This window comes from Microtus oregoni, unplaced genomic scaffold (assembly GCF_018167655.1).
Source record: "Microtus oregoni isolate MIOR12 unplaced genomic scaffold, Mior012 000050F_003, whole genome shotgun sequence".
Taxonomy (NCBI): domain Eukaryota; kingdom Metazoa; phylum Chordata; class Mammalia; order Rodentia; family Cricetidae; genus Microtus; species Microtus oregoni.
The window spans coordinates 459441-462522 of record NW_024543227.1 but is presented as its reverse complement, the minus strand read 5'-3'; the positions used below and the strand labels follow the sequence as shown (position 1 = coordinate 462522).

Here is a 3082-nt window from a genome sequence, read left to right as displayed (position 1 = left end):
CCCACTACGAATGCAGAGCTTTTCTTTTTTTTTTTTCCGCTCTGTGAACAAAGCATATCCCTAAAAGCCCGACCACATTGTACTCACCAGACCATGGTGGTATCTATGGAAATGTCGTCACAAAGATGAACATTGCTGTCACGGTGACAAATGAGCAATTTTATCCAATAATTAGCTATGCATATATAACCTCATCACGGGACTTTAAATTCTGGGACACCTTGTACAGAAACATCCTGAAAAAAGAAAATCAAAGGTTAAAAGTATTGTTTTGGAGATGCCGGGGCTCAAACCCGGGGCCTCATATATGCGAAACATGTGCTCTACCTCTGAGCTACATCCCCACACCTGGTAACAGCTTCATCAAAGCCCTTGTGAAGTCAGAGGAACCGCGCCAACGTTCAGCGTCTCTGCAAAGGGTCTGCATCAGGTCCTTTGAGCATACTGGATTCCAGGTTGAGTTTAGTGCTTTGATAGGATTCTTGGGACATTTGTTGCATGAGAAAACAATCTATTTTCAATCAAAGGAAAAATAATAACAATAAAAATAATAACAACAACAATTATAAGAGCAAACCTTATGCTCTTTGAAGCATGGTAAGCTAACAATGAATGATACTTTGAATTACTCAGTCCCATCAATTTTACTTCAACTTTACCTGCAGGTCGTTCAACATGCCAGTATCATGGGGAATTAATAATAATATGTTGCTGATATGCGGTCATATTTGAGAGTATGAGTAGCTTCCTGAAACCCTCTCTAGCATACCTCCTTTCTCTTTTAAAAGACGCCTTAGTTTCCGGGCTTGAAAGGCAGTTTTTATAATCTTGGTCAGGCTGCTCATTTTGTTTCTTAACGTTGCCAATACTGTCCATCACTCCATTTATGGCAATAACTAAATGTGCGGTAGCTATTGGTTCACAAAACCCTAAGGTGCTGTCACTTTCTGCATGTTTATGTTTCTCACTGCATGCTTTGTAAGTTTCAAAAATGAGAGGTTTTCTGAAATATGTCCTCTTTTCATACATCACCTAGTATATGTCTCAATATACAAAATCATTAAATAAATATTTCATGTATGTTCAGATGAGTTAGAAAAGTGAGTATTTTTAAAATAAAACAATCTATTTTTTTCATTTACATACCATCCAAGTTTCTATTCCCTCTCCTCAGCAAATTCCCTCTTCTTACCCGTCCCCCCAACCTTCATCTACTCCTCAGAGAAGGCAAGGCACATTGCCCAGAGGAATTAATACCTGGGGCTTTAATTTAATTCATTGGTCCATGTGTCTGCTTTTATGCCAATACCAAACTGTTTTTATCACTACAGCGCTATGGTGAAGTTTTAATTCAGGGATGGTGATGCCTCTGGAAGTTCCTTTATTGTACAGGATTGTTTTAACTATTGTAATTTTTTTTTCACATGAAGTTGAATATTGTTCTATTAGTCTGTGAGCAATTGTGTTTGGATTTTGATGGGCATTTCTTTGAATCTCTAGAATGTTTTTGGTAAGATTGCCATTTATATTATGTTGGTCCTACCTATGCAAGAGCATCCATGAGCGTGGGAGATCTTTCCATTTTCTGATATCTTCTTCAGTTTCTTTCTTTAGAGACTTAAAGTTCTTGTCATATAGGTGTTTCAGTTGTTTAGTTATAGCTACCCCAGTATAATTTATATTTGTGGCTCTTGCAAACAGGGATGTTTCTCTGAGTTCTTTCTCTTTATTTTATCATTTGTATATAGGAGGGCTACCGATTGTTTTGTGTTGATCTTGTATCCTGCCACATTACTGAAGGTGTTTATCTGCTGTAGGAGTTCTCTGGTAGAGTTTTTGGGGTCACTTATATGTACTAACATATCATCTGCAAATAATGAAAGTTTGACTTTTCTTCCTTTCCAATTTGTATCCCTTGATCTCCTTTTGTTGTCTTATTGCTCTAGCTAGGTCAACTAATACTATATTGAAAAGATACGGAGGGAGTGGACATCCTTGTATTCTTCCTAATTTTAGTGGAATCACTTTGAGTTTCCGTGTAATTTGATGCTGGCTGTTGGCTTGCTGTAAATTGTTTTTATTGTGTTTAGATAGGTTCCTTGTATCCTGATCTCTTCAATACTTGTACTCCAAATGGGACTCAAACTACCTCATATTCCACATATAGCACTTGGGGCATATACCCCAAGGACACTTCAACCTCCCAGAAGGTCACTAGCTATTCCATGTTCATTTCCACTCTATTCCCAATAGCCCAAAATTAGAAACAACCTAGATGTCTCACAATATAATAATGGATAAAGAAAATGCTGTCCACTTATATAATAGAGTATTATTCTTATTTCAGAAAAAAGACATCATGATATTTGCAGGTTAAATGATGGAACTAGAAAAAAATTTCTGAGTGAGGTAACCAGGACTCAGAAAGACAAACATAGTATGTACTCACTTCTAAGTGTATATTAGATGTAAAGCAAAGGGTAACCAGGCTGCCATCCAGAGCTCCAGAGAAGCTAGGTAACAAGGAAGCCCCAAGGAGGGATGCATGGATCGCCCTGGGAAGGGGTTATTAGATGAAATCCCCTGGGTAAACTGGGGGTGAGGAGGTGGTGAAGGCGAGGCAATGGTGAAGGAGAACATGAGGGAACAGGATGGTCATAGAGAATGGAGTGGGAAAGCAATGAACGAGGGAACTTGATAGAGAGAGTCACTATGGTTTTAGGGAGAAACCTGGTGCTAGGGAAATTCCCAAGAATCCACAAGGATGATCCCAGCTAAGATTCCTAGCAGTAGTGGAAAGGGTTCCTGAACCGGCCTTCCCCTATTATCAGATTGGTCACTACCCCAACTATCATTATAGAGGCTTCTCCAGTAATTGATGGACTCAGATGGGCCTTCTGTATGTGGAGAGATAGTTGTGAAGTTTGGACTATCTGAGGGGGCCCCCAGCAGTGGGATCAGGATCTATCCTTGGTGCTCAGCCTTGTTTGTTGGTGCCCATTCTCTGTGTTGAGGTGTGATGCTATCCTTAATGCAGGAAAGAGGGACTTGGTACTGCCCCAAATTAATGTGCCCTTACCCC

At 39.5% G+C, this 3082-nt stretch overlaps 1 non-coding gene across 1 annotated transcript; it reads right to left on the bottom strand.

The window, feature by feature from the left end:
- Nucleotides 1-272: 272 nt before the first annotated feature.
- Trnaa-cgc lies at nucleotides 273-344 on the bottom strand. The gene has a single exon. It is a non-coding gene; the product is annotated as a tRNA-Ala (tRNA).
- Nucleotides 345-3082: the final 2738 nt, after the last annotated feature.